General features: G+C 42.4%; 1 long non-coding RNA gene across 1 annotated transcript; it reads left to right on the forward strand.

Moving 5' to 3' along the window:
- The first annotated feature begins 3,152 nt into the window (after positions 1–3,152).
- On the forward strand, positions 3,153–22,831 carry LOC143444022 (uncharacterized). The gene is made up of 3 exons (XR_013113503.1): positions 3,153–3,300; positions 17,114–17,153; positions 20,211–22,831. It is a non-coding gene; the product is annotated as an uncharacterized LOC143444022 (long non-coding RNA).
- Positions 22,832–24,316: the final 1,485 nt, after the last annotated feature.

Genomic DNA, 24,316 nt, shown 5'->3' on the forward strand with positions numbered 1-24,316 from the left:
TAATTCTTCAGATTAATGAGGTAACTCACAAGTATACCCAGCATAGTTTAGTATTTAAGATTCGTAGTTAAAACTAGAGGTAGTTCAGGGGTAGAGTATTTGTCTAGGATATGCAAAGCTTTGAGATCAATCTCACACAGACTCTCTCTCTCTCTCTCTCTCTCTCTCTCTCACACACACACACACAAAGAAAGAGAGAGAGAAAGAGAGAGAGAGAATAAAGCAAACTAGGAAAGAAATGAAGTATGTTCATCAAATGTTGTATATATACACAATTGCATACACAATGTATATGCAAGGGCATGTGTAGAGGACCTAAGGTCCTTTCCAAGCACCCACATAATGGCTTAAAACTATCTGCAACTCTAGTTCAGAGGACCTGAAACCCTCTTCTAACATCTTCAGGCAACAGGCACACTTGTGGTACACATACATACAGGCAGTCAAACTACTCGAAGACATGAAATAAAAATAAGTGCGTCTTTCAAAATGAAAACGAAAACTTGGTAAATTTGCAGCTGGATGAGTGGAACTAGAAAGCGTTAGGTAAGGCAACCAAGGTTCAGGAAGACAAACACTGTGGCTCTCCCCTGTGTGTATAGCCTGCTTTTCTGTTTTATAAAGAGACACATGAGAGGGGAAAGGGTAGGGGGTGCATATGTGATGTGGAATGGAATGAGGGGAGAACAAAGAAAGAGCAATTCTATTGGGATCCACACATATTAGTACCTGGGGGTAGAAACAATTATTTGCCAAGATTTTAATACCTCTTGCCTGGTAGTTTCTATAACAAAGCACTCCGCCTACCTTCATCCTCCCTGTCAAAAAGATTATTGGAATGAAAGAGAAACCCAGTTCTCCCTATGGGTCAGAGCTGCTTGCCCAATCCAGGATTTTGAGACAGGTGGATTCAATCTCAGCTTCTCCTCCCCTCTCCCTCTCCTCCCTCTCCTCCCTCTCCTCCCTCTCCTCCCTCTCCTCCCTCTCCTCCCTCTCCTCCCTCTCCTCCCTCTCCTCCCTCTCCTCCCTCTCCTCCCTCTCCTCCCTCTCCTCCCTCTCCTCCCTCCCCCTCCCCCTCCCCCTTCCCCTCCCCCTCTCCCTCTCCCTCTCCCTCTCCCTCTTCCCCTCTCTTGGTTCATCTGCAAAGGGAGGTGGTAGAGACTTGCATTGTGGACTAGTGAAAGTAAAGATACCGCTTTGCTCATAGTGAAACATCCAGTAGAAAAGAGAAGTGATGGCTTTCAGCCCCATGGTGACAGTGTTTGGTCTGGGAGCTCTGAGGGACTGTGTTTGCCTTGCTTGGTAAATATTGAGTGAGTAAACAGGGCCTGCTCGGGCTCTAGAGTAAGTTTCTCTTGTCACCCGGAGCCTGTGACTTTTCAAGTGATCAGCATCTTCCACTTCCTTAAGTGTGTGTGAGTCCACTGACCCTACATCTCTTGATTCCTGTTTGTCTTTCTCCCTGTACGTAGTGGATACAGGTGTTTCATGAGCTACACATGGTTATGCATAGTAACCAGGGCTGGAGAGAAGCAGTTAAGAACACTGGCTTCCCCTCTAGAGATTCATAGTAAGGTTGCAGCCAAATAACAATAAAATAAAACAAAATAGACAAATATCTATAATAAAGTTTAAAGAGACGTCTCAGCTTATTGGTTGTTGAATGTTTCATTACAAAAACTATTCTGCTTATCTGTCTGGGTATCATGACTGCACAATATTACTAATGTTGGCACCAGTGTTTTGTCCCGTGGCATCTCTCATGACTGTCTCAGATGGAGTGAGTAGTGTCTCCAGTGTGCCCCATCATCTTGTATGTTTCTCTATTACACCTTGTGAATAATCAAATATTTAGATGGTAATCCTGGCCTGTAGAGGGAATATCTACGGATATTCAGTTTTCAGAGCAAGCTCTGCATGATTAGCTTTTTGCTGAGGAACTGAACGTGGAGTGAATATACTAATCATGTATACTAGCATTTGAATAAATGATCAAACAACTTTGACATTGTTTGGAATAGTTTAGCTTGGGAATATCTTGAAATGTTCACCTAGAAGACTTTTGTTGGTGGTGACCCTGCTTTGGGCCAGACAACTTCGTCCATGAGACCAAGTAAACTTGTGTTGTTTGTTGTAGTTACAGTCTGTTTCCTAAGCCATCCACGTTGCTTGGTGCGTTGTCAGTATGAAAGTATGAAGTCAGAGTTGAGATTTCCTCTGGTATTTACTTGCTTCTCTCCTTGTATCTCACACTTCTCTTTCATTAAGCCAGCACGTAAGTACAAGCTTCAAAAGCTAAGCTTTTTTTTTTGATCTCTGGAAGAGGCCTCATGCAGCTAAATATCTCACCCACCAAGCTCCTCAAAATCACAGGTTGTACTCCCCCCTTGGGTAAAAAAAGTTAAGAAATCATCAATAAAAATCAGTTAGTGAAATTACTGTGAATGATTCATGACAGATTTCTCAATTCCAGCTTGATATGCCAATTACCATACTCGTGATGGCATTTTTCGTGTGGTTTCTCTTGCCTTAGTTAAATAGATAAAATAAATGTTAATTCAGACAAAGTAAAGAATCAGGCAGAATTTCACTGGGAAATGAGAAGATTCAAAAGTGCCATGACTGCTTCCTTCAAATGTGCAGTTGAATATGGACGTGTAGATCTGCAACAGTCCTTGTTACTAACACAAAGAGAGGCTCATGAGATACCATCAAAACCTGGTTCGATTCATTTCAAAGAAGAATTTTCAGCTTGAAGTGGTGGAATACAGCTGACATCCCAGCACTTAAGAGATGGAATTTGTAGGTTCCAGTGTTTATATTTATACTTATCTACATTGTGAGTTCAAGACCAGCCTGGAGAGAGAGAGAGAGAGAGAGAGAGAGAGAGAGAGAGAGAGAGAGAGAGAGAGAGAGAGAGAGAGAGAGATAGGAGGAAAAGGAGGAGAAGGAGGAGGAGGGAAGGGAGAAGCAAGAAAAGAGAAAGAAGAGGAGGGGACGAAGAAGAGAAGAGGAAGAAGGGAGAAGGGGAAGAGGGAGAGGAGGAGGAGGAGGAGGAGGAGGAGGAGGAGGAGGAGGAGGAGGAGGAGGAGGAGGAGGAGGAGAAGACTGTTAGAACAGTTTATAAATGACAAATGGAACAGGCTGCTTCAGGAGCTAGTGAGTCACAGTCGGCTAAAAAGTGTTTATTGGGTACTTGGTACAAGCTAGGCACTGTTTAAAGAAATGAAGTTACAAGGAATGAAGACAGCAGAATTATTGATCTTAAGCAAGCATGGAGCAGCAGAGGAAGCAGCAAGAGTAAGTAACAGTGTGCGTGGACAAATGCTCCAGCAGAGGTGGAGATGGCATACAGGGGCAGAGGAAGGGCTTTTTAAAAGTCTCTGATTAAGGGCTTCAGAGAGAAAATGAGATTTGAACGGAATCTCAGAAAGTAATTCAGACATTGTAGAATATTGGAAATACTTAAGCTATGAGGGGTAGGAAAAGAATAACTTTGGCAGGGATTTGTTTGAGAACGGGATGAACTATATTTCTAGCTTCCTTTATTTCAAAGAGTCGATTATTCTATTGGCTCAAATATACCTCAAAATTTTCCAGTTTTGAGGATAGAAAGTGGTAGAGTGGTCTATAGGTACTTTAATTAGAAATAATAAATTAAAATTTTAAACTTTTAGTTGCTCCCCACAGCCCAAGAACCTAGAAGAGTTAGAAACAGAGTGTTTGCTAGACTCTGCCCAGAGAATGATCTCTCAGGGCAAGGCTCCTGGCATTCATAGTCAATAGGATGGCAAGATGGTCCTCAGAACATGCTCTGAGAATAACAGGTCTACATACTCATGTGACTCTATCACACTTGTCATCTTCCATGTTCCCAGAAAACCCATTTATTTTAGATGACATCGGGGCAAGTTTTATTCTCTTTGAATAATACATATGTTACTACATGGGATTCAACTCTTAGAAGTTCCTTCCAGATTGTCATTCTCCCACCTATAGACAGAACTCCCACCAGAGAAAAATTTTTCCTTTGTATGATGACTTGTTACTTGGACAACAGTTCATTTAAAATGCATTTAGCAGCCTCTAGAGAATGGTTTATTCTTGAGCTCTTTGGTGGTGAAAATGTTTGGTGATGAAACCTTTGGCTCTGGATGTTGTGCTGCATCAGCTATAATCTTCCTGATTGACAACCATGGTGATTCATGGAGAAAAAGACCAAGGATTTCTCTTGAGCTGCTCCTGTTTGCTTGTTTATTTTTGCTGCTGGGTTTCTGCCTTCTGAAGAAAGTCTCTGGTGCTTCAGCTGGCAAGTTGATATCAGTTGCTAACTTAATGTCCCTTATAAGTAAAATTGACTTGAAAAGAATTGATTTTCGGAATCCTGCAGGGACAGTCATTAAATCACCTACATGCAGATTATAACACGAGCAGGCACACGGCTTAAGCTAACACTATCCATGTCTTCCCCGACCAAATTTACCATCTTTCCTCTAGTAAAGCCACTTCCTAATCCATGCTCACATAAATGCCCGTAAAGCAATGTACATAAAATTGTATTCATGAACTTGGTGGTGTTGGTGCATGCCTTTAATACCAGCACCCAGCAGGCAGAGGTAATAGAATCTCTCTGATTTCAAAGCCAGCCTGATCTACAGAATGAGTTCCAGGACATCCAGGGCTATGCAGAGAAACCCTGTCTCAACAAAACAAAACAAACAAAACAAAACATTATGATCACCTAACACTGGAAACAACTCAACACACACACACATCCATAGATTAGTAGAAATGACTACAAAATTTAATAAACTCTTTAGCAATTAAAAAACTATTAATATGAATTTTCAATGGATTATAAGTCAAGGAAACAATTCTAAAAAGCGAATTCTATAACTTCTTTCACTTATATGGCATTCTTAAAAAGAAAAAAGATACAGCATTGGCTACCAGGCTCTTGGGATAGCCTTGGTGTTGACTATAAAGGACCAAAAATAATTTTTCTTTTCATGAAACTAATCTATGCTTTGACTGTAATACTGTCTAAACAACTACATGCATTTGTCAAAACTCACTAAATTAGATGATAAAATGGGAGGAGTTATCAAGATAATTTATAGCTACATAAACCTGATTTAGAAGAACAATGTAGCAACAGAACAACCTTTTATATTTAACTGAACTTGAATCTCCTAGTCCCACATTGACCTTACACACACACACCTTACACACACACATTCACACACACACACACACACACACACACACACACTTATACACACACTTATACACATACTTTTGACTCATCCTATCTGACAGCTCCTGCTTCCATTTTCTGTGCCTCTGGCTTCATTTTGCCGCTCAGTGGACTTGCATAGAGTCTGTGTGCTTTTCTCAGTGTCTTCTTCATCCCTGACAAACTTTCCAGGTCTAGACCTTCTGTCAAGTATCCCTCCCCCTAAGGAGGAGCCTCTGCTTTCTTTTGTGAGCAGGGTTCATGTCCTCTGAGATTCCTCAACACTCATTCAGAAGTGATAATCCACACTGGCACCTTTGTAACTCTTGTGTATTAATTTTCACAGAGGAGCAAGCCCATCACATTCCTTGTTTTAAAAAAAAATTAAGAATATGCTTATTATCTCTTATTCAAAATAATAATAAAATACATGCTAAACCAGCATATTTTAAAACAAACAAACAAACAAACAAACAAACAAACAAACAAACGAAACTGACTTTCCAGTTACTTTCCTCACCAAAACTGACACAGGGAGCAAACAATTACTGTTTAACTTTTTTTTTTTTCTTTTTTTTCAAAGTCTCTCTAACGTCTTGCCTAACCGGGGACAACTGAACTGCCCTAGCTGCTGCCACATGCCCTCTGTTGCAATATCACATGTCATGTTGCCTCTGGAAAACTCCATCCACATTCATGATTGAAGGAGCGTGAGGGAAACAACTAGTGTACTGTGCTAGGGTCATTATGAAATCCTTGTTGAGAAAGGAGCTCTCCCCAGTAGGGTTCCAGAGAGCCACGGGGGTTCCAGGAGAACACAGAGCCACTGCTTACAAGTCTCCCTGCTTTTTATGTTACTTGATTTTGTTGTTGCTGTGAGCTTTATTTTTTACAGCAGTCTTAGAAAGAAGAACACTGCCCCTACACATGCACAAGTAACCCCACTATTGATGTCCCATACCCCAGAAGAACATTATAGTCAGTGACTCTACAATGAATGACACAGTATTATCACGCAAAGCATACAGTTTATGTTCACTGTAGGAGCTGTGTGTTCTATGGGTTTTGACAAAGAGATGATGCCAAGTATCTACCATGGCCATATATGATCATGAATGGATATTGGATTTTTGTCAAATACCTTTTTTGCGTTATTAATATGCTTGTGTGCTGTTTGCTCTTTGACTTGTCACTATGTTGTTACATGAATTGGTATGTGAATATCTAACCACCTTTTTGCACACTTAGGATAAGTTCCACTTGGTCATGGTTCATAAATTTTAGTGTTTACCTGATTGATTGATTGATTGATTGATTGATTGACTGACTGATTCTGTGCGTGTGTGTGCATGTGCAGGATTCACAGGTATTCATGCCTATGCGTGCACATGTGGAGGCTGGAAGTGGGTGTCAGTATTTTTCTCTATTGCTCCTCACCTGACTCCCTTGAGATAGAATCTCTTACGGAACCCTAATCTCACCTTTCCTATCCAGACAGACCGGCCAGTGAGCTCCCAGTCTCCACCTCCCAGTGCTAATGGCAGTCTGATACAGCCATGTCTGGTGGGGCTATGTCACAAGTGCTAGGGCTTTAGACTCAGGTCCACATGCTTCAAGAGCAGATGCTCACACTCTCAGAGCCATCTCCCCTGCTCCGAGTATGTGAGTCTTTGGATTCAATTGTATTATTTTCAGAATTTCTCGTTATTTGTATTGACTATCTGATTTTTGTAACATGGTAATGGTGGCCTAGCTGAACGCATTTGGAAAGTATTTCTTGTTACACTGTCTTCTGAAAGAGAATTGGTGTCCTTATTTCCTGCAAAAGTGCAGTAGTGAACTTAGCTGAGCTCCCTCTCTTAGAGAAAAATGTATCATTAGAACTATAGCCTTAGTGCAGATAGAAGTGGAAACAGAGGGTAATCTCATGTATCCTCTACGTAGTCTCCCCCAATGCTACTATCTGTGGTTGTGTAGTGTTATAACACAACCAAAGTCTTGGTATGTGGGCCAGACTAACATCAAATTCACTGTGTAGCCTAATGTAGCCTCAAACTGGCAGCAATCTTCCTTTCGTCTTCTTGGGTGCTGGAATCACCATACCTGTACCCTATGATACAACCTATGTTATTTAGATTCCCTCACTTTATTCATTTGTGTATCTCTATTTGGTTCTATGACTATTTGTAAGTATTGGCATGTTATCTATAACCAGAATCCAGATAGACACAAAAATGTAGATTCCTTTGCATCTTTACTGTCACAGTCTGGATACATCTTTGTTGTGATGGTTGACGTCGATTGTCAACCTGACAGGATGTAAGATCACCTAGGTGACAAGCCTCCAGCCAAGCCTAGGAGAAAGAATCTGGATTAGACTAATTGAGCTGAGCGAGTGATGGTGAATCTTCATTGTGGGTAGCACCATTTCATGCTCCGAGATCCCAGACTAAACAAAACAAGAAAGCAAACTGATTCTGACATTCCTCTTCCTGCTTCCTGATTACGAATGGGACCAGCTCCTTCATACTCCTCCATCCACAGCTTCCCCACCAGGATAGACTGCTCCTCCAAACTGTGAGCCAAAATCAACCCTTCTTTCCTTATGTTGTTTTTGTTGGGTGTTTTTATTGCAACAATGAGAAGAGTAGCTAACAGTTGTTAGCATGGTTTTTTTTTTTTCCCCAGGGGATACTCAGGAGCAATTCCTGGGATTTCTTTGTTTTGTTATCTGTAGGAATGGTCTCATGGGCCATTACAAAGAGCTGAGGTTGATATACTTACTTTTCTGTATCCGTTACTGAATTCAACAGCATGTTCATGTCACGTACAAGTCACATTTTAACTATTAGAAGCTGATGATCACAGCACATCTTTCCCCGGGTGAGAGATAACCTATCTACAGTTTCAGAGCCAAGGGACAGCATTTCATGTCTGTGACAGTCAACAAAAGAAGTGTCATGTTCAACATGCCTCCCAGGAGTATGTGATAAGGTTGTATCAACCCAACGTACTGATAGTTTGGAAGGAAATGCCTCTAATATAACCCATTTATTCATCAATCAGTTTTGAGAGAAGCCTTTTGCGTCAGTCCTAATAAGGAACCGAAGATAATTTGAATGAATATTTCTATAAGCAAAACTTATACACTAGCTAGGAAAACATAACATTTACATATAATGAGTCTTCTGCAATATAACCTCTTCAAGGCACTGTGCCCAGCCAGGAAAACACCTGTTCACTAGTCCTCACATGGGCGTTCTTTTCTCCACTCTCGTTCATGATATTCCCCCCTCTCTATGAACACTTTCATAATATTCCAAGCAGGCTTTCTCTTTCCCTTCTAAGAAACTGGTCCTGGCTGTGAAATGCCATATATTTTAATTTACTTATGTAAATGTCTGAGCCCCCTAGCAGATAAACACTCAGCTAGTAGGATCTAATTCTAGGAAACTGAGGCTCTAATTACGCCTCCTGCCAAGACTGGCAAAGGTAGTAACCTTCTGATAAAGCACAGCTGGGTTATAAAGCAGGGATCAGCCCTGCTTCCCCTATCTGTGTATCTACCAATAAGAATTAAGATACAGTTTGGCTGTGAACATTTGATGTCAGGCTTAGAAAACAGAAGGAAAAAGCACAGGATCATAAAATATTCTTGAATTTGTTTTGTAATCCCAGAGCTTACAAGCATTCCTGAGTTTCCTGTGGTAAAGAACTCCCCCTAGGTTCTAACTAAGATTTCCCCAGGAATAGAAAGATTAGGAAACACACTGCAATAAAACACCATGGCTGAACAGTGCCTTAGGGATCAGCTAGTTCAACAAACTTGTTCTAAATATAAGAAAACAGAAGCTTAGTAGAGAATAGGGTTTCTTCAAGGTTATAGTGTCAACTTGCCAACTTGATCTTGTCCTTACCCAATAGCTTTCTAAAGATATTGCCTGACTTGGCCCTGGATGGCCACACACATAATACAGCATGCCCTCCATGAGCCTGGCAGTACACATTTGTCCAGGTTTATGTGAGGTTGACAAACTACATAGAATCAAGAAGCTATATACAGTATGCCATCAAGAGTATCGAAGGGAACCTCTAGTGACCAATGAAAGAATGAGTCCATAGCTGCAGTTGGGAGGGAGGCCATCTTGAGAGCAAAAAGCTCTTGAACTTGAAAGAACCTTGGAAACCATCTAGAAGAGAAACCAGAACTTGAATACTGGGGGCGGAAGGGACATACCAGGTTGTAGACATGACAGTGGACAAGTGCCCATCTCTGACACTCAGTTTCCAACTGCATCAAATAAATAAGTGCTAAATGATACCAAAGTTGCTTTTCAAACGGAGACTTGATTTTTCTTCTACAGAGCATTTAATTTCCTGTTTTGACATGTGAGAAAAGAGACATAACCCTTTGAAATAAGTAGGGAACCTAGCTATGATTAAACCCAAGGTAAGGTTTTCAGCCACTGTCTGTAGGGCTGGATTCATCTTTTCTGTGTTTTCCTGGAGCCTTGGGAGGATTTCTGCAATTGCTGTCCCCAGGCTGTTACTCTTGACCTCTTTTTTACCTCTGGGACTATTGGCAGCGTTGGAGTCTGAACACATTCTGAAAGTGGTACATGGGTCAGAAGGAAAGGTCTTCCCTTTCACTGTTAAAATGAAACCAGAATAGATGTGATCAGTGCCTTGCTCAGCCATCAGCAGAGAACCTTCCTACTTCAGCAAATGGGAACAAATACAGGGACCCACAGCCAGACATTCTTCAGAGAATGAGAGACTTTGGAGTACTCAGTGCTGAACTGGATTTCCTCCTCAGAGTCAGAGAAACCCATGGAAGATGAGGCAGAGCCAGTGTAAGAGCCAAAGGGGATGAAGGACCAGAAAGAAACAAGGCCGTCTAAATCAACAAGATGGATCCACACGTGAACTCACAGAGACTGAGGTAGCATGAAAAGGGCCTTCAAAGTGGGCACACAATGGGGTTCAAGTGCTGAAAGGAGAAATGGACACATGCCCCCATCCATAACCTAGAAACCATCTCCCACTGATACCCACTTTCAAATAAAAATTTGTTTTTTCCAAAGGAGTCTCACTGGAGAAATAAACTACTCTTAAGGGTAGGCTGCGTGCCCAGCAGCCGATGCCAACAGTCAGTGAGCTGAACAGCATCAGGGGAGACTCCTGTCTCAGAGTGTCATGTCAGGGCCTTTTTAAAATTTTATTTTACTTCTTTTAAATTTTATCTTTTTTATTTTTTACATTTATAATAAAGGATCTACAGGTCCTTTGCATATACATCATGGATTCTGGTTTTGCATTTTTATGGAATGTGAGCATACAAATGAGTGGGTCTTATAACTTTTCTTGGACTCTTTCCTTCTGTTTGTTTGTATTGTCCTATTCTGACTTATTTCTGTGATATCATATCATATCATATCATATCATATTCCCTTATGACACGGGGAGACAGAAAGAAGATGGATCAGGATGGGATGGGATGTGGGCAGGAGCTGGAAAGAGTAGGAGAAGACAAAGTGTAATCACAATATTTTGTATGAAAAAAAATCCATTTTCAATAGAAGAAAAAAAATACAAACTATGTGTACACTCATTTTTAAGGTTGACCAAGTATTAGGATTAACCTCACTCACAGACCGAGCAAACAACAGTCTACATGATAAAGTTCCCCTACCTCACAAACACATGCTGTCACCTCAAAGCACTGAGTCCCATCTTCTGGAATACCATAAGATTTCTGGAATACCATAAAACCACTAGTTTTAAAGAGACTCACTCTGAATCAATACACAATATTTTTAACATTTTAATTCCTCCAAAGAAAGTGCACTGAGCAGATTAAAACTACAAGAAAAAAAATTTTTTTTTAATTACAATATCAAGACTTGGGGAATTTTCGATTTAGATATTTATTTTATGTCTCCTAATAATATTCTTATGTTAAAGGTCTCTACTTCATTTAACGGTCTCCCTAAAATATTGTAATTTAGATAATTTAAAAAATAAAGAGGAAAATTTTCAGTGTTAAGTAACTAGTGGAGATAAACATTTAAAACAAAAGAAGGGAAGTACACAGCGGGATCCACTGGAAACAGAGAAAGTCAAAGTCATGAAGCCAGCGCTGCTGGACAGAGTTCCAGCAAAGCTGAGCTGCATGTTGCAATCCCTAGTGCTCTGTCTCTCACTTTTGGGTTTAGGTCTCTGTGTGTCGCATTCTTGGGGGGGACTTTCTGCATTATGATTCATTTTATGTTTTTTCCTGAGAAAATTATACCTGAGTCATTTTAGGAAAGTCCTAAACTTATGATCCCTTCTGCTTTTAGGGAAATAACTTTATTTGGCCCTATTTTAAGGTCTTCTTTATGCACTGGAGATTGTGATAAGCACAAAGATGCTAGAAATTTCTTCATGGGTCATGACTCCAGGAATCTTCTGTGGGTTAGCCACCCCTAAGCAAACTAAAACAGTATAATTGAAACAGGGTAAACTTAAAAATAGTTGACAAACTCCAATTGACCAGGAAAATTGCTAATAGATCAAAGGTTTCTTTTTACAATAATATACTTAGAGTATCTCTGAAAATGTTGTTTAGAGATAGGGGCTCATACAGGGTACACCCCTGGAGGAATAAAACTCAGTAAATAAGACTATAAGTAATAGCACTCTAAGTAAAGGGAGTTGGGTATTAGTATTTGCTATTCATAAAAGGACTGGTTCGGATAGTTTCTATTTATCTGGAATACTCTAAAACTTAAATACTGCCAGCCTAAAAGCAGGCTGTCATGGAATAAATGTGTTTGCTTTGGTAGAGACACTCTTTAGATTCTTGGAGTTATGGGGCTGACAATAATAACAAAATTCGTTCTGTTTACTCTTCCTAATTGTGTGCCTTTAACCCTGGGCACGGAATGAAAAATCGAACACATAATCTCTAACGCCTGGAAAATCATGGGCCCATCTTTGTTCTGTGAAATCTGTATAAAGAAAGAAGCAACTTGATTTCTGGTCAGTCAGAGCTGCAAGACTCCCTGACCACCGATCACTGTGCCCGACTCACTTCTCTCTCCGCGACTTCTTATCTTCTCTTGGGAACCTGTCAACTTCTGGGGCCTGCCCCCCCCCCCCAGGATAGAATGAGAAAAGGAAAAAAAATCAGGGTGTTTATGATTTCATATTCTTAAAAACAGAATCTCAGATACACTCCAATCCCATGCTCAAACATATACATCTGAGTGCATATCATCTCACTTCTTAAACTGGTAAATAAAATGGGCATGAATCAAAAAAGCATTTAACCTTCTTATGCCTTATAATAATAATAATCAACATGCATTTTTCTTTAGGAAACAAAGTTTCTCAAAGTGGGTGCAAAGATGGAGAGGCAGGACCAGAGCTGCCCCTCAGGCCCACATCTGTAGATCTTTTCTTTCTCAGCAGAGTCAGTGGATCTGTTTGAATTCTGCAAGGTAAAGCCAGACAACAAGTTAAGGCCTGGAAGAGAGACTATGACTGAGGAGAACCAGTGCTAAGGCCATGGAGCAAAGGCTGCATCTAGCATTGCTGGGTCACCGACTTCCTGTAGGACTTTACAGAAGACCATTTGAAACAGCATTTGAACAGGACCGTCCCTGGGCCTGAAAAGGATTTCCCAAGCATGACAAGAAATCTGATGATGTTCTTATCTTAGTCATATGTGACCTCGAAAGTCCCCCTCAAAAGGCCACATGGCTCCATACACCCTTGGGCCAAGATAGCCCTTCTTCACAATGACCAGTTTTGAGGTGACTTGCCCTCACATGGAGACATCACACAGAGGGTCAGCACAAAGACAAGATCATACAGATTGCCTGCCACCCAGGCCCTGTTCTCTGTTGTTAGAGGCATAGAACTAGAGTAAGGAAAGGAAGCAGAGAGATATAGTAACAATTTCTAAGCTGGTTAATAAGGTTCAGATAACCACAAGCCCGAGGTCAGAGGAGAAATTCAGGTCAGCAGGAGTTACACCCAGATTACACCCAGGTCCCCAGGAGAGTTCTGTCCCGCTAGCAGTCAGAGGCACCAGTGGCAACTAAAGCCAGGCCTGTGCTTTTCGAATGGGGTCAGAACCCAGGCCCTTCTGAATCCAAACTGTGCAACGAGCTGGACAGCAAGCAGAAACCAGGCTGGAACACATGCTTTTCATCAGAGACCTTGAGACCCACAGGGGACCTTACACATAATTTAATTCAGTCCTCCGAGCTTGCAAGCAGAGAAATTAAAACCCAGAATAAAGGACTGGGCACAGAAGGCTCATACAAGGTCACTTGGCAATTTAAAAATAGCACGGCAGGGTCACAGGGGTGGCTTTGGTGTGTGACTGTGCTCAAAACGTCCATGTTGCCACTTCCTGCTACGAGCCACTGGTTGAACCATTTGACTACCGTGAATATTAATGTTGGGAGTGTGAGGTGGGGAACCTGAGTACACTGCCGCCATCACAGAGCTGTTACAACAATTAAAGAGGATTTTACGCCGGGGGCCATTCTTCATGCAATAGCTAATGTTGATAGCCAATAAGCTAGACACAGTGGCCCACTCAGATAGTTCCAAGTAGAGAGAAACTTGGAGGGGATATCTTCTACTTGAGTCCACTAGTAAATAAAATAAAGCAAAATAAGCTAAAAATATTAATTCACCTGTAATAATAAGAACAGCATGCTTTTCTGAGCGCCCACCATGTGGCAAGCGTGTGTGTGTGTGTGTGTGTGTGTGTGTGTGTGTGTGTGTGTGTTCACTTGGTCATGCAGTGATTCCAGAGCTCTAACAGCCAAATAATTTGAAGCCAGTTCAGATAGACAGCAGACTCAGACTCAAACACGGCCTCTGCTTACTCAGCATTTCTCGCATCCAGATACCTGGGTCTTGGATTGTGTTTTCAGGCCACGGTTCACCCCCAACCTGATCTCACTCACTACCCTCCTCTGGCAGCAGAGGTAGCCCCTGGTCCCCTGACATCTCTTTGTACCAGAAGACAGTGTGGTACTTGGCGCAAGGTAAGAAACATCAAAACAAAGTAAAAAGTAACCTGAGTTGACAGGTTATGTCACTCCTTGTGACATAAGTCGCTATGTCTTGTTTCTGTTATTTAAAAAATAGCCCTACTAAAGGATGGTTAGGTGGAAAGAGGTTTTGGATTTATTTGAAGAATTTATAGCTCTCATGAGGTGGGGCGTGCGGCAGGGGTGAAACAGGGAGCACAAGGGTAGATCAAGATAACGAAGCTGTGTAGGGAACCCACGCTTTACATTGTTTTACAGAAGTCAGATTGATAAAATGCCACTTCACAACTCAGGACCAGATCTTTCTGCTAGTTTCCAGACACACAAAGCTGACAGACCTGCTCAGGTGGGAGTTTAAACGAGTCTCTAATATGCCTCCCCCATCCACTTTACTGTGTCCCTTTGTTAAATGGGAGAAAGATGCTGAGGTTTGTTTCAGCTTCGCCTCACAAGAGATCTCCTCTGTCAATATGAGACTCTTCGATAATAAGTCTCTGGGTCATTATTTGGTGGCTTGCGGGTCCAAGAAAGTCCAGCAATAGAAAATTAACATCTTTGATAAAAAAAAAAAAAACTGGGGTCATTTCACAAGGTTTCAACCCAAATCCTCATCTGACGCCTCCAGACCCTCCTCTGTATAGCAGATTGTTTTTCTGAAGATGGCTGCAGCCCATTTCTCCCACACCACCTGTTTGTCTAGAAAGTTGTGCTTCTCCAGTTGAAAAGCAGGAGCTTTGGTCTCTTTTGAGTGAGTTTGAGCATAGTGGTAATTCCCCGAGAGTTCAGTAAATGTAAGTGACCTTGTGTGGTTTCTGAAGGTATGACATGAAAGTGGTTGCCATTTCTTTCTTGTCCTCTAGAACATTTTCAATGTAGCTCAGAGCCACCAAATAAGCAATGCACTCATGCTGAGACTCCATGCTACGAAGCCACTCATGCCTGCCCAGTACCCCCACTCCCAGCTTCCAGTACCCCATCGCCAAATCTACCGTTTCTCAACACTGTGATCACTTGAGCTATGTGAGCCAGAAATGCCCAGGGTAGCCCCTTAGTGTTCAAGCCGACAGCTTAAGCTACTTTATTCTAGGATGTTTTGTTCCTCAGCAGAACCACAGGACTCCCCTCCCCACCCCCATCCCCTGCCATTACTACTTCTGGTTACAACATCACAGACACATGGCAGGGCATGTCAGTGTCCAGCCATAACCCTTCCTTCTTCTCTTTGTTAGTGACATTGCATCCTGGCTCTGTCATCTATTAGGTAGAGCCCTTAACAAAAGTGTCTGCCACATTATTTTCCTCATCTACAAAAGAAGACCAAGATTTGTTGCCAGGATGTAGACACAGGGATTGTAACTGAGTTGAGGCAGCCTTGGCTACATAGTGAGTTTTGTCTCACCCCAAGACCTTGTCTAATAATAATAACAATAATAATAATACCTTAAATTAAAGCTAATAGTACAGTCTGTGAGGCCTCTACAGAAAGTGATGATCACTTCATTGTACAATGATCCACATTGTCCTAGGAATGTCCCTGTAATGGTTAAGGTGTAAAATGTCATCTCCAGGATTATGTGTTGAACCCTTTGTCACCAGCTGGTGTTTTAAGAGGTGGTTCGACCTTTTGCACACAGGGTCTCTAGCTGACAAACATAGGACTGCAGGAGCTGGGCTTGAAGGTGAAAGGCCAGCCGTGGTGGCTCTGGCTTAAACTCCCTGTGTTCCTGACCCATAAAGATCGAACAAGCCACAGACTCTGGATGCTATGCCATCCATGTTAAGATGAACTATACCCTGCACTGTGGATCTGTGCCCCTTAAGATGCTTCTGTCTAGTATCTGGCAAGAAGGCTAAGAAAAGAAACCTGCACAGTTTGAATTACCCTGACAGCATGGAGTTTTTCTGACAATGTTGTAGGGCACCTGCACAAGCAGGGAAATGACAGAGGTAGGCTCAACTGCTCTCGTAAGTACAAGGAACATCAGTCGCCTGGACGCAAAGTCCAAATCTCTTGTTTTCTCAACCCTGGTTCTCAACTACATAATCATGAAGCATCAGAGAAAACTTAGCTTCTCTTCTTTATCCTTTCTCTTTCCCCGTGACCCACTCTAGTTTCGCCCTTTGTGCCCAGCTACCTGCTTTCCTATCTCTAGCGCTACCTACTTGGTAAACATGAATATTATCACAACCTCACTGTATCTCTCAGGGTCACCAAAGAAACGCAAGGCTTCTCACTATTAGTACATGGGAGCATAGATTTTAGATGACCAAAGACAATTAAATGACCAAAGACATTTACAGTTCCGCTTTACCAACCACATGTATCCAAGGCTTTCAATCAAGCCCATCAACCTAATGCCTTGCAATGAGAAATGCAGACCTAGGACATCACCTCCTGGGATGGCACAGCGCGGAACAGGTAAGCAAGGTCCTGACCTCCACTACCTTGATTCATTGATGCAAAGGCTAACTTTGTTTCCCTTCTTGCATTAAGCTGGGGAAGGTATTAGCAAAGTTTCTCCTCAGGAGTCTCAGCTAATGTTGGCTACCACAAAAGAAACCTAGGCAAAGAGTCACAGGGGGAATTTCACCTCCAAGGAAAGCCAGGAGTCTCACTGGGAAAGGTGCCCCAGATGTGCCAAATCTGAGTAAAGATGGCCTCACTCTTCTATTGTGCTTACCTCGGTTTGTAAGAACATCAAGAGCTTTAGGTATAGTTTTGAAGAGCAGAGTCAAGACCAATTGATTGTTGAATACTTTAATTTTAGAACCCAGAGGATTCTAAGACAAATAACACCCCCTTTTTTTTTTCCTTCTTTAGGCAAAAAAGAAAATCAACTAAAAGTTTTCTATAAAGTCAGGTAAGGCACAACCAAACTCAGGTTCTTGGCAAGAGCAATAAACTTCTAAAGGCTGGACCAGCCCTCTAGGTGGTCTGTCTCTGCTGTTTTAAAAACTTTTTAACTAAGTGATTGATAAATGTTATGTTCTCAGCACCCTCCTCAGCAGCCCTTTCTCGATTCCTTTGATCAAACCTACAACGTAGTTGTTTTTCCAATCAGTGAAATCAAAATACATGGGCCATTCTAAGGGCAGGAGTTGAGTTTTAGATAAATTCTGGTTTAAATATGTGGGGAAGAATCTCAACCTGATGAAGTATCCGTTTTCAGGAGTGAGATATGACAAGTTCAGGCTTGCAGGAACTAGGCTCTTAGCAATCTTGTGACCAAAAAATAATTTTAAGGCTTTGTTTCAAATAAACTTGTTCATCAATCTGTGTCGTTTCTGTTTTTTTTTTTTTTTTTCCACGAGTGAAGACTGCTCTGCTTTATAGCTTTCAAGTGGGCAGCATTAAAAATTCAACTGGTTTTTGTTTTTGCTTTCCTGACAGCATAAGTTTTATATATTTGGGGGTGGTGGTCCATATTTTATTAATGTTGGAGCTCAAGGACAATCCAGGTGTCTAAAATCCAGTGTTCACCTGGAAAGTATCCTTAGAAAGTATTTTCACTTGTTCAGAATCAGAGGGTTTGCTAATTGTCACATGTGTGTTGGAAGAGAGGAAGCTGGAAGGTTCTTTGTGCATAAGCAGGGCTGGAGTGTGTAAGCACATGCGTGAGGCTGGGGGACTAGCTCCAGTGATTCAGAGCTGGGGATGCTTTTGCAGTGGACCTAAGCTTGGTTCCCATTACTCACGTTGAGTAACTCACAACCACCTATACCTCCAAACGCAGGAGATCTGACGCCCTTTGTCTTCCAAGGGCATCCACACTCACTCACACACACACACATGCATACACATGCACACCACGTACACACACACACACATACTCACACATGTGTATGCACACACACACGCACACACACACACTTAAAAATAAATACTTTAATATGAAGGCAATATTGATAATGATGATTGCAGTGGTCCACACTTAAGCAGAATTGTACAGGTCACATAGCTTTCCTTGCTGTCATTTTTACTAAGGCTCTGCCCTGTGAGGTAAGCATAGAAACAACAGTTTATCTCCAAATGACAGATGAGAAAATAAAGAGCCTGGGAGTTTCAATAACTCATCCAGAGGCATAAAGTCTCATTTCCTCAGCCTGAATACACCACAAAGTGCTTGAGCAACTGGAGGCGCGAACAGAAGAATCCGTTCAGTTAAAAATCCTAGTAATGTGGGCACCCTGCAGAGCCAGCAAGATCAGCCTGCCAAAGGAGGGAGCATGTGGGGAGAGAGTGCACACCCCCTTCAGTGTGTTCAGTAACTAGATGTGGGTCAGAAGAAAACCAGAGCCAGGGTGCTTGGAACTGAGGGCCATGAGAAGGGGCTGCTGTGTGGGTTTCTGATTACTGCTACGAGGAAGTACGTAGTCCGTGTGGTTTAAAAGAACACAAATTATGTTCTTAAGGTTCTGGAAGCTGCTGAAGTCTTAACTAAATTGTCTGTGCTTAAGTCAAATCATTACCAGGAAGGGCTTCTTCCAGCGGCTAGAGATGAAATCTTTTCCCTGTCTCTTGAGCTTCTCTTCTTTGATTTGAGCCTTTCTCAGTCTTTAAAGTCCAACACTCGAAGCTCTCTACATTGTTATCAAAACCAATTCTCCCTGCACCCCACCACATAAACATCCCAGTGTTTATGTGTTCCCCCCAGATGATCTAGGATGAGTTTCCACCTCTGAACTCTCAGTTTAATCCTATCTGGGCAGGAAGATAGCAGGCATTCACAGCCCTGGGGATTAGGTTGTGAGCATCTCTGAGGCTATCATTCAGCCTATCACAGGTGACAAGGTGACAAGGTGACAGGTGGATGGTGGCAGTTGTTTTGTGCTGGCAAGTGCACCTCTGGTTGTGTTTGCCTGTTGAAAGTCACTCTCCTCTGCCACCTGACATGCAGGACCAAAATAGAACCTCTGTGTTCTGATTCAAAATTGAATGCTCTTTCAGGCACAGAACACACTGCCTCTCAACGTTGGCATTCATTCTTACAGACAGCCCATTCTTGTATAGATAGTAATTAATATTTGCATAATGCTTTAGAGTTTACAGTGTCCCCTTGTATTTACATGAAATCATCAAACCCCTACAATAACCTTCTGAGATGGTTATTATTAACACAGTTTTACATATGAAGACGCTAAAGCTCAGAGGAGTGAAATGGTTTGTCCGAGGTCACCCAGCTGGTAAGGGTGAGACCACAATGCAAAACCCTGAACTTGCCCTATGCTCAGTTCTAACTAATGAATCTGTACTTGGCTAACTTCACTAGACGTGTTAGTTACCTTTTGACAACTACTCAAATGATAACTTGGATCTCAGACATGCTTTTGAGAGGAAATGAGTTTATAAGAGCACTTAGTACTTTGTAGTATGCAGCATGATTAGTGACACACACACCCATCATCTCTTATCACCACTACCACCCCTACCACTATAACCATAAGTACCACACCACCACCACCATCACCATCTGTTCTGGAGGCCAAGAAAACTCAATAGGAGAAAACTTTATTTCTTTTTGGAATATTGTGCCTGCTGTGTTATAGTTCTTGGGAACAACAATGTTATGACACACCTCAGCGCTCTGTGGTTTGTTGGCCACCGTGCAGGTGTGACTGGTGAGATAGCCAAGCTCTTGTGCCCTTGCAGATAGACAAGGTGGCTCCCTGCCTGGTAAAGCAGGAGTCCTTAGGCACGTGACTATAATGGCCCTTCCAGTTGCATGGTGATGCTCCTTGTAGATACCTACCACTTGCTAGGTATCTCAAGTCCAACTACTTGGATAAAGAGGGAGGAATTAAGATGGGCAGAATACAAGACAGTGAGGACAGTGGGCTGGGGTCAAGTCACAGCTGCCTTCTCTGGTGGAACTGCACTTCACCAACCCTCCTGCTCTTCAGCCTTTTTTTTTTTTTAGAATAGCCACCAACATCTGAAATTTGCAACCTCAAAACCAAACTAGGGGTTCACCGGGAGGACTAGCCAAGCTACCCTGCACATGTGGCGGAGCAGTCAGCCGGCCCCCACTTCATTTGAGTGAGACCGCCAAAAGCCTTCACGTGGCGCCTTGGCCACAGAAGTATGTATAATTAGGAAGTGCTCCCTGCCCCTCGCAATGGCCACCTTCACTGGGCCAGGCCAAGGGGACAGATGGCAGGCAGGTGCATTCAAATGGTCTTGGTTTGACCAAGGGAAATGAAGTACTAAAACCTAACTCAGTTCCACGATGAGTCAGAATGGGGGTGGGGAAGGCTCTCAAAGTCCTCTGGCCCCTGTTCTTAGGAGCGCATGTTGCTCCTGCTTGGTTTCTAGCACTCACGGTTCTAGTGCTCTACTGCTATGAGACAGCCCCTTGATTTTGGCTCTTACTAATAGTGCTTCTTGCTTTCAAGCTCAGTTGTTTAATAGCACAAGTTCTGGCCAACTGAAATGGTCTCCGAACCCCAATAACCCATGCCTCTGCTTATTTAGACCCCATCAGTACTTCACGTTCACATTTAACCCCTTCTTAGAAGCCTTTCCCCAGCCCAGTGAAGTGGCACGTGCTGGCAGTTCCAATCTTTAGAAGACCAAGATGGGAAGACGGCTGTTATCGAAGGACCGGGCTGGTCTATGGAGTGAGACCTTACCTGAAGCACAACAAGACAAAGAACCTGCCAGCTAGACCCAGCAATTCCTTGCTACCTGGGCCCTCCTGACCCTTTCACTCTCCGTTCTAATGTATATCAATTTGAAAACGAAAATAGTTTCTCACCTAAATGTTGAGTGCCCTGATAAGCACTTTCACACTTGTTTGTTTAATTTGCTGTGTCTCTCCCTGACATTAGACAAAAAACCGCCATGAAGACAGAGACAGTGATTCATTGCTCTCTCCCCTGCCAAGCGGTATGTTCTCCACAAACTGTTCCTGGATTAACAATTTCAGAAAACTATTTGAGAAAAATCTAAGACTAGTAAAGAATTAGGCAGGAGTGGTCTCCCTTTGCTTCTAATCTAATTCACCCAGCTCAGAACACCATGTACATAACCCATCCACCAGTGCAGGCCTTCCTGTGACCCCTCTGTGGTCCCCGGGGAACTCCACAACTACCTCTTTGCAATCTTCTTCATTCTCACATCCACAATAGTGTTTTCATTTAAAAGTTAACTGCTTCATCATTTTTTTTTTCAGTGTTCTGGGGACCAAATCCAGGGACTTGTTCTTGCTGTGCAAGCACTAGACAACAACAAACTCATAGCCCTTAAAAATCTCTCCTGGTCCCCCACTGTCCATCCTCTGATGGTATGAGATTCTTCAAGAATCCACTTTGAGTTTCTGCCTGGTTCTCCGTCCTAGATACACTTTGAATCCCGATGTGCTCCAAATCTTTGCCTCCAGCCTCTATTTCTCTCCCAAATGCTAGTTACCACTGCCTTCCCAAACGTCAACTTCCTCTCCAGGACAGTGCTTCCGGCTGGCATTTTAAAGCCTGTTCAAAGGGCAGCTCTCTTTTCCATTCTTTCATCCCAGTTACTGAATCTTGGCAATTCCTGTCTGGCCCTGATTAGGAGCGTTTGCGTGGACTACAGTGAAGAAGTTCAAAAGCAGTCTTTTAAGACTCGCCTTTCCTTTGATTGCCACATGCCAATCGCCTGCTGGGAGTTTAACTCTGAAAGTTAATATTTTAGTCATCCTGTCCCTCCCTCCACCCATAATGCCCTGACTCAAGCCCTTGTCTCCTCTAGCTGGACCCCTTGCAGCATCTACATCATCGTCTGTATGTTTCTTTATGCTATCCCTTTAGAAAGTAAACGTAATCAAGGCTCTGTTTGCCTTGAAATCCCCTTTCTGATGCACCGTGTACAAGACTGAGGTAAGATGCTCTGGCAGGGCACACACGTCTCCTGACATTCTGAGCTAACTTCATCTCTGTCCCTGCCACCTCATGCAGTCACTTGGCTCTCTTAAATCAATATGCCATTTTCTTCCACAATTTGGGAGCAGGAAGGATTTGCACATGTCTCTACCGTTTCCTGGCGTGTGCTTCTGCCTTGTGATTGCTAGCCCGGTTGTATTCAAGACCTAGGTGCCAGCTCACGACTCTCAAGAGGTTGCCCCCTTTTTCCAGTCAGCCAGAACTGTGTACCCTGTCCCAGTCTCTCGAAGCAGTTGTTTGTATTTCTGTAGCACCACATTTTATTGTAACTTTTTTTTCCATATGTTTATCGCTCCATGTACTTTAAGATTCTGGGGGTGGGGGTGATAACCTATGCTTCTTTTTTTTCTTGATGTCCTCAGATTTGCTCACAGTCAACCCTCAGGAAAATGAATATTAAATAAATTAGTGGCCATGCTCAGAGCTGTTTTGTGCTTAAAGAGAATTCTCAGTGAAGTGAAGTTGTCTGTGGAGGTGAATCCAGAGCTAATAAAGGGAAGCTGGACTTTTCCATCACAGAGACTTTTCCCTCTATGAGAAACTCTGTATACAACTGTAGGCAAAAGTTCTCAATTCCAGGCCTGGGCTTCTTTGTCTTTAGATACCTACCCCCAAGTATTGTCATGTTGTAGATAAGAATTTATATACATGAAGTATAGAATATGAAATCTAACAAATAAACATGATTATTAACAGTAATGGATGGTCTCATCCTCTCTCTGGGACCCCTTTCTATAAAATGATTTTTTTTTTACCAGTGTTCCTGAGGTTATAGCAAGCTCTATCACTGTAAAATTTTACCTCAGTACCCATCTGTAATATCAACCATTCAGGTCTGAAATTTATTTTGCCTGGAATAATGTTATTTTGCGGGAGACTAGGGGGGGACAGGGTCTCACTACATAGCCTTAGCTGGCCTGGAACTTGCTATGTAGGCTAGGTCTACTGGCCTTTGCCTCCCAAGTGCTGAGCTTAAAGGGAACCACTGCCATGCCAAGCCCTGCCTGGAATTATCAACTCTAGAAGTTTCTTGAGCATAAACTTTGCTCACTATACACAAAGCCTGAGCAGAACAGTTGTTTATTCCCTCTGTCTCCCCACTGTATCTGGCTCAGGGTTAGGCACTGAAAAGGGCTCTTGAGTCTACATGAACAAAAGAAACAACTGGAAAAAAACCAGGATGTCCCCAGGGGTCTTCAGCCTGAGTGTCCAGGACACTGTGGTGCAGACTTCCCACCAGTGTGCTCCTGGTTTCAACTTTGTGAACTGATTTTGCAATCCCATATTTCTCCCCAGCTCATTCTCATTAAAGTCCTGTTAACAGCCTCATTTGAATTGCGGCCACCGGCTTCACAGGAAGAGCCCACATGAGTTCTATTTAAATGGCTTCGGAGGCTTTCAGAGAAGAGGTGCCTTTATCCCACATTTGCACATTTAAAATTTATTTTTGACATCTTAATATGATTATTTTTTTGTTCTAGTAAAGCATTGGAGCAGAAAAGAAAAATAACTGGTTAGGTTTCTTCCCCCAACATGAAAAATAAGGAAAATAGCCAATTCTTTGGAAGTGAGCTGTTTGGAGTAATATTTGAGGTCTTTCTGAGTGAAATAATTAGTCATTTCTAAAAAATAAAAAGGAGGGAATTATGGGGAAGCAATGTGCTGAGGCCTTTGTATGAATACCCAGAGCTTTCCCACTCCGGAGAAGGAATATTCCAGAGAGCCAGTCTGTAGGGGGAGGGGCACGAACCCCAGATTCAACCTGACCCAGCTTTCACCTCATCTTCTCCAGTTGCACAATTTAGGCAATTTCTACAATGCTGATTCCCCATTTGTAAAAAGAGGATGACAGCAGTGACATTGGGAGAATTAAAAAAATAATTGCCCAAAACCCATAGTGTACATATACAATATAGGAAAGGTGTGGGCCAAGAAGACTAAAATTACCTATGTCCTTTTGCTCTGCCTTGTTCCACTTTCACTTAAGACTTACACTTTATATATATGGGGGCAGTGGAGAGATGGTTCAGGAGATGGTCCTTTACCAGAGGACCGAGGTTCAATGCCCAGCATCCACGTGGCAGTTATTGTCTGTGACTCCAGTTCC

This window comes from Arvicanthis niloticus, chromosome 12 (assembly GCF_011762505.2).
Source record: "Arvicanthis niloticus isolate mArvNil1 chromosome 12, mArvNil1.pat.X, whole genome shotgun sequence".
NCBI classification, from domain to species: domain Eukaryota; kingdom Metazoa; phylum Chordata; class Mammalia; order Rodentia; family Muridae; genus Arvicanthis; species Arvicanthis niloticus.